This window comes from Capra hircus, chromosome 9 (genome assembly GCF_001704415.2).
Source record: "Capra hircus breed San Clemente chromosome 9, ASM170441v1, whole genome shotgun sequence".
NCBI classification, from domain to species: domain Eukaryota; kingdom Metazoa; phylum Chordata; class Mammalia; order Artiodactyla; family Bovidae; genus Capra; species Capra hircus.
The window spans coordinates 62004003-62016536 of NC_030816.1; positions in this window are offsets into that span (position 1 = coordinate 62004003).

The following is a 12534-nucleotide window of genomic DNA, read 5'->3' on the forward strand; positions in this document are numbered from 1 at the left end:
CAGCAAACTGAACAAAGTATATATTTTTTAAGTCCACTGTCAGACAAATCAATAAAATGATTGTTTTTCACTGAAAAAATTCCCTTTTGGTTAAAACTGTGGGTTTGCATTTATTACAAAAAGATTAACTCTTTCCTGTCAATAGACTTGTAGAAACATTTGTAGAGACACTCCAACCAATCCAATGGAAGCATTTCCTTTACTTGGATGGATGAACTCCATTCATTCAAGGATGGTCATGGGACCTGTCAGAGCCAAGGAGGTGCAAAGGTACTTTTGGTAAGACTTAAGTTTCCTAATTTTCTTTTCTGGGCTTGCCTGGTGGCTCAGCAGTAAAGAATCTGCCTGCCAGTCCAGGAGATGCGAGTTTGATCCCTAGGTTGGGAAGATCCTCTGGAGAAGGAAATGACAACACACTCCGGCATTCTTGCCTGGGAAATCCCGTGACTAGAGGAGACTGGTGGGCTACAGTCCATGGGGTCATAAAGAGTCAGATGCAACTGAGCGACTAAACAACAACATCATTTATCCTTTCACTGGACTTGAACCTAGGAGGATAGGGTGGGGGTGGGGCAGACATACTGTTGTCATCTTACCACCAGAAAAAGATACAACAGGAAAAAATCAACACAGAGAGGTGGACCAGGGTGGTAGAGAGAGAGAGAGAAACTGAGTCCTGAGTCCTGATTTCACAGGGCCCTGGCATTCAGCTGGCTTTCCTGTAAGTTAGCACTAGACCTCAGATTGTCAGATATAAAACAAGGTCTGTTTTTTTTATTGTTTTTATTTGCTTTAGTCATTGAGATTTCTGCCACTTTCAATAACAAAGAATCCCAAGTGACACAAATATAAATGCCTGGTTTTTAGCAACAAGGTGGGGTAAAGGACCAAAAGAGGTTTGTTTGTTTTTTGCTTGTTTTGTTTGTTTTTCATTTTTCACCAACACAAGCTTTTACCCCTACCCTTGCCTAGGGATTAGATATGCCACTCTGGTCTCAAAAATTACCATCTACTCTGTATCACCATGGTCTTAAACAACCCATGGTTTTACCTATCATCCTCGTCTTCAGTTTACAATTCAATGAATCCCACATTCATGCTTCTCAGATTCACTGGATGTTGGAGCAATGTTTTGTATTGCACACTATTATAAATAATGTCTGAAGTTTATTATTATAGTCCTTGCTAGGTGCTAGGTGCAGTTCTCAGGGTTTTACATGGACTAATTCATGTAATTCTTACAATATTTCTACATGTTGGCATTAATATTATCCCAATAATACAAGGAGTAAACTGAGGTGTGGAGGGCTAAGGAAGTTTCCCTGACCTCTTAGCTGGTAACCTGTAGATGTGGGAGCTGATTTGAACCCAGGCAAGTCTGACTCCAGTGCCCACCTGTCTCACCATTATCCTATCCTGCCTCTTGGTGAGATACATTCAACCTGACATCATAAAGCTGGAGAATGTGGGAGTGCTGGTGGGTAGTTCCAGTGCTTGTTCATTACAGCTCAGTTAGGACCATAGTCTGCTGTCCTCAGAAAGAAAAAGGATACAACCTATATGTGTGTGTTTATGAACAGTTTCCTGTTTGTGAGCACTAAGGGACCCAGATAGCAGTTGAGGTACCAAGAAAACAGAATCAAGAAAGGGGTTCTATTGCTATTATAACCAAGTCCCCAAAATCTCCAGACTTTCCAGTCCATCACTCGTTTAATATTCAAACAAGTCAACTTAATCCTTCACCTTAAATAACCCTGAGAGGTACAGACCTTCAGACTAGTGTTTCTGAGGATTCACTGAGCATGCTCAGTGTTGCTGATTACTTGCTGTTCCCTGCTGCTGTGTTGATCATTTTGAAAACAGACTTTATTGAAATATAATTTATGTACCATAAAATTTGCTCATTTTAAGTGCACTATAGTCATTAGCATGTTTATAGAACGGTACAGCCATTACCACTGTCTAATACCAGAACATTTTCATTGTCCCAAAAAGAAATCCTGTACCTGATAGAAGTCACTATCCATATTCCCTTAATCTCCCCAGCCCTCGGCATCGCTAACCAACCTTCAGCCTCAGTGGGTTTGCTTCTTGTGATTAAATGCTTTCTGCTGTCTTGAAATTGCTCTTTCAAGCTGTTCTTCCTAACCTGTTCCTGTGCTCCATTTTTTTTGACACCAGGTACTGCTATTAATAATAAAAAGTTAATGTTGGGATACAGTTGATACGATTTACTGAATGCTTACAACTACCTATCCTAAGGACATTTCAGTGCAGGAAAGGAAAACTTAAAAGTCAGTATTGGAAGTCTCTGCTCTTGGGGTCTGAGTGGTCCTCTGTCATCTGGGCCCTGCCTGCTGCTCTGTGGGGCCCACTCCTGCCCAGGACAGTGCCTTCCCCACAGTCACACTTATCCTAGGCTTAATCCCCCAAGATGCTTATTTTCCTGTAATTTTTCTGAAGAAGTACCTGGGAAGAGCTGTGACACTAAAACAAAAGAGAAATCATTTGACAATATAATTCTTCTCTTCCAAGAATGTGGAAAAACCATAGTTATCAAAAAATATCATCCCTGGGACTTTCCTGGTAGTCCAGTGGTTAAGACTCTACTTCCACTGCAGGGGACAGAGGTTCCATCCTTGGTAGCAGGGAAGATCCTACATGCCATGCAGTGTGGCCAAAAAAATAAACAGGCTTTAAAAATTTTTTACACAAAACACACACATGCACACATATAGGAGGTTTAGATAGACCGAGAAAGTTATTCTGGAAAAGTTTGTAACTAATGCAAAGTTGGCTATCTGCCCACCTGTTGGCTCCCAGCCCCTCCCACAGTCTTCCTTGCCCACAGAACTCTAAACTTGTTCAAGTACAAGCAGCAATGTGCTCAGGGAAGGTGGGTCAACCCCCTGTTGGATTAATCATCTTTTTTCTAAAGCCTTCATGGAGGACTCATAGCTCTTTGCCAATGATTGGCTTAGCAGAGGGCCTGTGATGCAGCTAGAGTAGGAGATGAATGAGTAAATTTGCTAGGAAAGGGGTTCTGGGCCAGTTCTCTATGATAAGAAGATGCTCTTAACCCTTTATCCTGCCTTTGTATGCAGTTGGTAGGGATGTGATTTCTGAAGCTATGGCAGTTATTTTGCAGCCTCAAGTGGACAACCCTAAGTGTGAACAGTGATATGTTCAGGGCAAACAAGAAAATGAGGGAAATAGCCTGTTTCTTGGTGCCTTCATTGTACTGCTCATTTAGCAGCACTGGAGCTGCCTACTTCAGGCATCTTGTCACAGGAGAGGATAAATTCCTATTCTAAAGTCACTTGTAGCTGGGCGTTCTTTTTCTTTAAGCCAAATCTTCCCAACTGATATTAAATTTGAATTTGATAGTTAATTTTGCATCAGAAAGAAAATACAGTTGAAAAGCAAAGTGTTTTTTCATTGCAATATCAATTTTAATCCATCCACCCATAATTTATTCCTTGATTCAACAAACACTTAATAAGTAAATATTATATGCCAACTTCTGAACAGTTTATTTCCTTTTTAAAACTATTTCTTTATAGTCAATGTAATTGGTGATTTCTTTATACATGAAGGATTACTTCCAAAAGGGCTAATTTGAGGATGAAGACTAGCCAAACATTCTTTGAAAGGGCAATAAAAACTCTAAGGTTTATCTTCTAAAGTTTATCTGAAAGACAACTGGACAATGTTTCCCATAGTCACCAAGAGTTATAAAAAAAATGATCCAGAAATGTGATGAAAAAGGGGCAAAATGTGTCAATAACAAGTGTTCAGTGAAGGAGATCAAATTGGTCTTATACAATGAAAGGATCCTTGTGTGTTTAATCACTCAGTTATGTCTCTCTTTTTGCTACCCAGTGGACTGAGTAGCTGGCCAGACTCCCTGTCCATGGGATTTCCCAGGCAAGAATACTGGAGTGGGTTGCCATTTTCTCCTCCAGAGGATCTTTCTGACCCTGGGATTGAACCCCCATCTCCTGTGTCTCCTGCACTGCAGGTGGATTCTTTACCTGTTGAGCCATCAGAGAACTCCAACCTCATTTAAATAGGAAAAAAGCAAATTAACCCACAGTGAAAATATGTGTGTCAGTGAGGCTGCTGGAACGGAAGTCTGTTCGTGAGCAAGCACATTAGTATCACCTCTGCAGAAAAGAAAACAGATAATAAGCAATGCACATTATTATGGGCTGAATGTTAATGTCTCCCTCCTTCACCTCGAATTCATATGTTGAAATCCTAACCCTCAAGGCATTGGTATTAGAAGATGGGGCCTTTGGAGAGATTAAGTTATGAGGGTGTGGCTCTTTTACCTGGGATTGGTGCCCTTATAAGAAGACACAGGGGAACGTGCCTCCTGTCTCTGCTCTTTGCCCGGTGAGCATAAAGAGGAGCTGGCCATGTGCAATCCAGGTATCAGGCCCTCGCCAGACACTGGATCTCCCCATGCCTTCATCTCATATGTTCCTAGACTCCAGAATTGTGAGAAATAAATGTTGATTGTTTAAGCCACCCAGTCTATAGTATCCTGTTATAGCGTCTTTAGAAGAGAACTGAGAAACTGAATATTCCTGTGAGTGAAGGTTTCTACCATTACAACCCCACCCCTACTTTCAGACTATTATGAGAGAGAAATGCACTTTTGTTGAGCTTTTGTATTCAGGCTCCTTTTTAGTTCAGCAGTTTAGCCAGTATTCTCACCAAAACACTGTCATCTCACTTGTCACAGTGAGAAAGAATGATTTTGAAAAAAAGAGGCAGGGAATGAGGGCTTCCTCCTACTCTTTTTCTTCTACTCCTTCTCACTGTCCTCCTAACCAACACCCCATGTGTAATGGCCCAGGACTCCAGACTTCCTATACCCGCTGCATCATTTTAATTTGCAGAACTATTGAAGGCTCAGTATGTATATAAGAGTGTGGCTGGTTTAGTCACAGAGTCGTGTCTGACTCTTGGGACCCTATGGACTGTAGCCTACCAGGCTCCTCTGTCCATGGGATTCTCCAGGCAAGAATACTGGAGTGGGTTGCCATTTCCTTCTCCAGGGGATCTTCCTGACACAGGCATAGAACTTGGGGCTACTGTATTGCAGGCAGTCTCTTGTATTACAAGTGGCTTCTTTACTGACTGAGCCACAGGGATGGCCGTACATATATAGATATATATATATCCATATATATATAAGTTACTACTATCCATTTTTCCCATTGACTTTATTAACAGTGGATAGAATTCAATGAATACAATACTCTTTGCATGTTTAGTCATGTCCAGTTCGTTGCAACACTTTGGACTGTAGTCAGCCAAGCCCCTCTGTCCACGGGATTTTCCAGGTAAGAGTATTGGAGTGGGTTGCCATGCCCTCCTCCAGGGGATCTTCCTGAACCAGGGATTGAACCTACGTCTTCTGAGTCTCCTGCATTGCAGGTGGATTCTTCACCGCTGAGCCATCAGAGAAGCACAATACTCTTTAGTAGAACTTAAGGGAGGCCTGGCGTGCTGCGATTCATGGGGTCGCAAAGAGTTGGACACGAGTGAGCGACTGAACTGAACTGAAATAAGAATTAGTTCATGGTTTACACCAACAGAACCAATTGAATATATCAAATGCATTCAAATGAGCAAAATCATTTTTTCCTTAGCTATCTGAGTAATGTCTATTTGTCATTTCTTTCTCTGATTTCACTATAGAAAAGATTTTGGAACTCAAAAGCAAATGAGTAGAACCATCACTTTTCTGAAATCCGTCCTTTATGGCAAACTAATTTGATAGATCTTCAGAACTTGCCAGAAAGTAACAATGGATTAACTTCAGTGATATATTCTGAAAATAATCGATAAAATAAACTTGATGCAACAGAAGGAACAATTACTTATTATCAAGGGCAAGCATTTGATTTTATCTCTTCACATGCTGTAAAACGTTTGGTTCCTTTCTGCCTCTGGATCAGCCTTTTCCTGTGGTGTGATGGGAAAGAGAAAATTCGATTTTAATTATTTGATGCCAAAATGCCAAAACCCTTGTTGAAAAATTGAAAAACCTGATAATCTTGATGTTTTTCTATCTTGATGCAGAAGACCTGATTCAGAGAGGTCCAGACAGTGGACCAGATTTCTTGCTTTTTTGCTTGGCTATTTGGCATCATGCATACCATATGTGTGTATGTGTCCTTGCATCAAATGTCTCTCAGTGGGTGAGAGATGCTATTGGTCTTGGACTGGCTTTCTGTATAATTATGATGAATCTAGAGTGCTAATCTATGGTGTGATTGAATAAAATAATACTAGTTATAAATCTCTGCTGTATAGCACCCCTGCCTTGGATTATTGGGAGTTAACACAGGTCATGTCTGAATTTCAAAAGTCTTGACTATATGTGGAGTGCTTTCACACTGATTGCCCAGTTCTCTGGAGGGCTACCATTCTTTCTCATCAATAATTGCTGTGTGCGGTTACCCTAAAGAAGCCTATTGCAAGCAGCCCAGTTCAAAAGACGAGTTTCCTGTTTTTCTTTCAAGAGGAATGTTCAATTTTCAAATGAATTGGATAGGCAAATAGGGAAAAGTTTTACATTTTGCAATTTGCCTAGTGGCTGTCTTCCAAAATCTGCAATATATTTTGTAAACATTATTACTGACTTGGTAAGTGGCCATTTCTGTAGCCACTTACTATCTTTGTGATGGTATAAAGGGCAATTCACTTTACCTAATACTTCTTAAGCCTTCCAGAGCACTGTTGCAATCATAGGATGGCACTACCTCTTCCATGTGATAAATGTGAATGGCTTTGTAAGTAAACACCGTCCCCTTTAATTCCATCACCATATGGAGAGATGATTGTGGAAAGGGGGCCAGTAGGCCAGACAGTTCACCGCACAAAGGCAGGTATTCCACTGTCTTATCTGCCCTCCTCTTTCCTACTGCCCAGCACCCTGCCTAGAACGCAGTCTAGCACTCAATTAATATTTGTTAACTGACTGACAAAAGAAAGCCAAGTCAGGAAAAGTTAAAGCACAACTTCAGTTTTCTCATTCATTTATAAGCTCTTTTAAGATGGCCCAATTGGTAAGCCTATTTCCCTAAAGTGCCATTCTTGGAAAATAAAATGCTGTAAATTGAATCTGCTGGATAAGGAATTGGCTGTATAGTCTCTGCATAAAGGCAGAGGCAGGAAGGTTTAGTGCACTGTTTGGAGGTCTGCTCTGCAAGGAAGGAGCTCTTGCCCAGCACTTTTGGCGCCCCGGGGCTCCATGCAGTCAGGTTTTAGGAGACTTGTTGTGGCTCAATCCAATAAAAAATGTTCATAAAGAAACTTTTTTTTTGGCTAGGATGCTTGTCTTGAAAAATAATATAGAACATTGTTAACAATTCAGCCAGGGAAGATAGAAATAGGTCACACAAAAAAATGAAGAGTGAAGTCGTCCTGGCCCTTCTTTAATCTTTTGAACAGTGTTTGAAAGAGCTCTTGGCTGATGAACAAATGTGTTCTGTACTGTGGAGTTAATATCTGTGCCAGGGTTTCTGTCATCCCTCTGGGGGTGGTGATCAATATAACTAATAAAGAGGAAATGACTAGACTGAGCCCATTGGAGGCCAGTAATCTCCCTAATGGACCGCAGAAGGAGACATCCTGAGATACCAGTCACGCTGAGTTTGGAGAAGTGTGGGTCTTAACAGAACAGTTAGTGGCTACTCAGTTAGCACTGTTATCTTAAGGAAGCCAGGTTGCATCCAAGGATAACACTAAAAAAGAGCAAGAAAATGAGCTTATCGGGCTTTCCTGGTGCTCCAGTGGCTAAGACTCCAAGCTCCCAGTGCAGGGGGCCTGGGTTTGATTCTGATCCCAGAACTAGATCCCTCATATTGCAACTAAGACCCAGTGCAGCCAAATATTAATAAATAAATAAATAAATATATTTTTTTAAGTAAGAGAGAAAATGCACCTAGTGAGTAAGGGAAGAAGGAACCATGGAAGAGAGTGAACAAGCAGAAAACAAAAAAGCCTTTTTGCAAAACTGCTATTTTCTTAGAGTATTTTTAGGTTCACAGTGAAACTGAAAGCACAGAGGTTTCCCACTTATCCTCTGCTCCACACAGGCATGGCTTCTCCCATTGTCAACATCCTCCCCCACAGAGCAATACATTTGCTATAATTGATTAGTCAGATTGACACATCATTATCACCCCAAGTCTATAGTTTACGTTACAGTTCACTCTTGGTATTGTATATTCTGTGGGTCTCAACAAATGTATAATGACATGCATCCATCATTATAATGTCATAGAGTATTTTCAAGCCCTAAAAATCTTCTGTGGTCTGCCTATTCATTCCTCTCACACACTCCCAGTCCCTGGCAAACACTGATCCTTTGGTTGTTTCCAATGTTATATAGTTAGAATGCTATAATAACTTAGCCTTTTCAGACTGATTTCTTTCACTTAATAATATGCGTTTTAGTTTCCATGTCCTTTTTTGCGCTTAATATTCATATTTTTCTAGTGCTGAATAATATTCCATTTTTGGATAGACCATAGTTTACTTACCCACTTACCTACTGAAAGATATTTTGGTTGCTTCAAAATTTGAGTAATTATGAGTAAAGCTGCAGAAACACCCGTGTCCAGGTTTTTGTGTGGACTCAAGTTTTCAACTGCATGGGTAAATACCAAGGAATATGATTACTGGATAGTATGGTAAGGATATGTTTCATTTTGAAAGAAACTGTCAAACTGTCTTCCAAAGTGGCCATATCATTTTGTATTCCAGCAGAAATGGATGAGAGTTCCTGCTGCTCCGTATCTTCACTAGCATTTGGTGTTCAGTGTTCCAGGTCCTGGCCATTGTAATACCTATATAGTGGTATCTTACTATTGTTTTAACTTGTTATTTCCCTGATGATATGTGATATGGGATTTCTTTCCATATGCTTATTTGCCAGCTGTATACCTTCTTTGGTTAAGGACTTTAATCCCATTTTCTTAATGGGATTGTTCTCTTGGTATTGACAAAGGATCCTTTTTAAAGGACAACAGAAGAGTTTGCTGATATTTGGAGTAAACCAGTGACCCCAAAGGTGTCTCAGATATATATACATATATACACATATATATACATATATATATACATATATGTATATATACATACACCTGGGCTTCCCAGGTGGTGCTAGTGGTAAAAAATTTGCTTGCTAATGCAGGAGACGCAAGAGATGTGGGTTTGATCTCTGGTCCAGAAAGATCCCCTGGAGTAGGGAATGGCAACCCACTCCAGTATGCTTGCCTGGAGAATTCAATGGACAGGGGAACCTGACAGGCTACAGTCCATGGGGCCACAAAAGCTTGGACATGACTGAGCATACATAGGTATTATAACCAGTGCTAACACAATCTAAGTCACATCCAAGAGAACCTTTGATTAAAACACGATGATAACTAGAGAAATATGTAGTCACCAACTCAAGTGCAAGGAAGAAGATGCATAATTGTTAGAGGTATTGTTTCAGAATCTAATAGAAATTCTGGTTTCAGTAGAATTTTAAGGTTTACTAGTTCAATAAGAAAAGTTAAGGAGGGAGGTCTTTCCCTTTAGAAGACAACTGACTAATTCCTGAAATAGAAATCACATCTAGTTACCAAGTCTTCATTAAACATTAGGAAGAAGTTAAAGAGGTGTGTGAAGAATTAACTGCAAGGCAGGAGCCCATGCTTTATACCAGGCTCCCATTACTACCCAGGGTGGCCTCAGATTTCCTCTTTAAAAACTGGGATAATCAAAGAGATTCAGTAGTAAGTTTTATGTTTCTTTGCTTTTGTTGTTTTAAGAGCTATGTAGACACCTTGGTTATTTTTAAGGGCTTAATATGTCAAAATCTGATTAAAAACAAAATCAATGATTTGCTTTACAGATTCTAAAATGGTTTGTTTAGATTAGAAAGTTACCACATTGGGGACTTCCCTGGTGGTCCAGTGGCTAAGATTTTTTGCTCCCAACACAGCAGGCTGGGTTTGATCCCATGTTAGCCACAACTAAGAGCTAGCATGCCACAACTAAAAAACCCACATGCTGCAACTAAGACCCAGCACAGTCAAATCAATAAAAAAAAAATTTTTTTTTTTAATTACCACATCTACACTGGAAGAACCTATTCAACTTCCTCAAGCCTCCCCTAGTAAGATCCATATCAACACCTGTTAGAGGACTCTCCCCTCTCATCTTCCACCAGTTATGTTCTTAGTTATGTTTTTGTATTTGTGTCTCCAGTATTCTGAACTTCCATAGAACAGGGTTTGGGTTTGTTCATTTTGTATTTCTAGTGACCATGTTCTTTCTAGCACTTGGTATGTATTTAGTAAGTGCTTGCTCAATGCATGAATTCCTTCTGTGTTGAAAATGTGTTTCAGTCAAAGAAACACTTGTAATAGAGTTACCGGTCCTTCAAAGGCAGACATTGAAAAACAGTGATGCAATGAAAATCCTCCTTCAATTTCCTGCTATGGCATTGTTGTCACAATATTAAAAACCAAATTATGCCACAGACATTTAGTTAATTATTCTTCCTTTTTTACTAATTTGGCCATGCATTTCTTACTTGCAAATTATGTTGTCCTCAAATCTGTGCAAGTCATTGTTACTCAAACTGGACATTCACAGACAAAGAATTTGGTTTTTGTAGTTTTGTTTGCAGGTTCAAAATGGAAAAAGATCCTCTGGGAAACTAGGAAAGCAGGATGAGTAGGAAGAGTCCAGCTATGGAAAGATAGAAAAGGTGGCTTTCTAAATGTGGCTTAATCAATGGAACTAAGGCTGAGGATACATTCAAATGCCTGCCAAAGCCTGTTAGTTCTGGATGAACAATGCAAGCTCTAATTTTTGTTGGCTTAATTTTGAGGATTTTTCCAAAGCCGGAGGTACTCTGATTAAATCTCCAAATTTGTTAATTAACAAACATTCTTACGCAGGCTAGAATTTCTCCTGATTGAACACTTTTAATATACAACACAGAAGCACAGGGCACCTCAGTAGATAATTATTTAAATGAGGTGCCAAATACTTGTGTTAAACAGACATCTTAATTAGCAAAACAGATATATTCATATTTTTGCATATGAAATACTTAATAATACCACTATTCAAGATTTATAAAGACTGTCTTCTCTGAGAAGGTCAATGAAGTCCCTACATTGTTCATTTCCATTCATTCCAAAGAGCCTTTCTTAATTCCTGCTATTCATGTCATTCTCATGGAGTTTCTTAAGAGGTGTTGCATGTGGCTGAGAGAATAATTTTCATTGCCAGATATGTAAAATGATGTTTTCCTGAGACTGTACACATTGGCAAAGCTGAGAATAAGAATATAACCTAAAATATTTTGTGGAGCAGCATTTAGCTTGTTTGTGATGCTTTTGTTGGATGCTTATGGGAGAAAAGACTTATCTTTTCTGAGATGGAATATGATGGATCCCTGGTGGCTCAGATGGTAAAGAATCTGCCTGCAGTGTGGAAGACCCAGGTTTGGTGCCTGGGTTGGGAAGATCCTCTGGAGAAGGGAATGGCTACCCACTCCAGAATTCTTGCCTGGAGAATTCCATGGACAGAGGAGCTTGGTGGGCTACAGTTCATGGGGTCACAAAGAGTCGGACATGACTGAGCGACTCTCACTTTCATCTGAAGTGATTATTAAAAATATTAAAGGAAAGGTATTAATCTCTCTGAGTGATATTCAACCTTACTGGATGGTTGAATTGTTTAATGTCTGCAACAGTAGTTTAATTTTGAAAAAGACTGGATTTATACAACTGCTATGACAGATCAAAATTAGAGAGTATATTTATAAATTTAAAAATATGAATATGATCTCTCAGGCTTTTTCTTTGACCAATCATCCAGTTAACAAATATTTCTTAGGCACTATGTTGAGTAAGACACTTTGGGCACACAAAAAAATGTAAGTAAGACTTAGTTCCTGCTCTCAAGGAGCTAACATTCTCCTTGGAAAGATAAGACATATGTACATGGCGAGTGACCCAACAGTCCAAAATAGTACATAGATCAGTACCAAAAGCAAAGCAAAGCAACAGACTATTCACTTGCCAACGATAGATGTTTACTCCAAGGCAGAATAAATTTTGTAACTACCAAAGATGGATTAAATTTTACTCTCTTGGTAAGTCTGATCTTCAGTGGCCTCAGCCTGCAAGTCTTGAAGTAGGGCTTGGACTCCCAGAGATAGGGGCTGGGTCACAGCATGAAAACACCAAATCCTAGCTACTAGACCAGTGGTCAGTGACAAGGGCCTTGGACCTTCAGTTTGCAGAAAAGAATTTCCACAAAGACAGAAAGTATTGATGCAAATAAGTATTTGTTAAGAGGAAAAATAATACAGTACCTATGGATAGACACATGGGCAGAATCAGAGGGATAGTCCCTGAGTTGCCCCCTCATGGCACTTTAAATCACTGATATGGGCCATGCCTTCTGGATTTCCTTTGGCCAATAATTTTGATTTGCCTAATT